Raw genomic sequence first — 1,083 nt, 5'->3', positions numbered from 1 at the left:
TTGTTGACCAAAACTACAATACAGGCTTACAGCAAAATCAATTTTTAAGATTTTTTAAAAAACATATTTCTGATACTTCCTATTCTTATAGGAACATTAGATTGCAATAGTTAATCTTGAATAACCTAACTTACACTTGCTTATATATACTTACAAGTTATCAATTAAAACTTTACATATTATAAAATATAAACACATAATAGTTCGATCAAATGATGAATCATTTATTTAAGCATTAAGTTGATAAGTTAATTTAACTTTTGTTTTTGTAATTGGTTAATTTGGTAAAAAAGTATTTGCCTCCTGTGAGGTTTGAACTCACGACCCCTGGTTTACGAGACCAGTGCTCTACCACTGAGCTAAAGAGGCACAGTTAGTTTAAAACATTTTGTATTTACTAAATTAAATAAATGCATTTTTTTTCCTTTTTTTTTAAATTCACAATTTTATCCAATTATTAAATTTTAGTCAAAATACCGTTATATTACATAACTATTAAAAATACATTTAACCCAGATATTATATTTTATTTTATTGTATATAGTTATATAAAATGTATATCAATGTAAATCACTATCCAAAAGCTCTACCAAAAATCAGAAAAATGTATTATTATAAAATGTTTATAACTTGGTCACTTAGTAGTTACAAATATAAGAATTTTATGAATTTATAATTTAGGTATAGGGTCAAATGGCTAATTCTGAATAATATGTAAATAGGTATATGATTATTAGGTATTTACCGATTTCAATGATTAATTAAAAGGTAGTTGCAGTTTTTGTTTTAATTATTTGTAAATCTATAGGACCATAGGTAGTAAACATTGTTTTGTATTCCTAAAATGTCGGTTTTATTAGTTAACCTATAACCCTACCCACTTTATAGCTTATAGTTCAACGTTATCACTTATCAAACATTTATCGAAACTCTTTCTAAATATTTTTATAATTAATATAATATTATATTTAGATTAAATTTTATAACACAGTAACAGTAGGTATACTTAGTATATATTGAAATAATTATTTTATTACATAGCTACTGTAATACTGCTATAGCTATATTATAGCTTTCATATAT

At 23.5% G+C, this 1,083-nt stretch overlaps 1 non-coding gene across 1 annotated transcript; it reads right to left on the bottom strand.

Annotated features, from left to right (window-relative positions):
- Positions 1–297: 297 nt before the first annotated feature.
- On the bottom strand, positions 298–369 carry TRNAT-CGU. The gene has a single exon. It is a non-coding gene; the product is annotated as a tRNA-Thr (tRNA).
- Between the last annotated feature and the right edge of the window lie 714 nt (positions 370–1,083).

This window comes from Acyrthosiphon pisum, chromosome A1 (assembly GCF_005508785.2).
Source record: "Acyrthosiphon pisum isolate AL4f chromosome A1, pea_aphid_22Mar2018_4r6ur, whole genome shotgun sequence".
NCBI classification, from domain to species: Eukaryota; Metazoa; Arthropoda; class Insecta; order Hemiptera; family Aphididae; genus Acyrthosiphon; species Acyrthosiphon pisum.
Note: the sequence above shows the minus strand (reverse complement) of the source record. Positions and strands in the feature narration are given on the sequence as shown.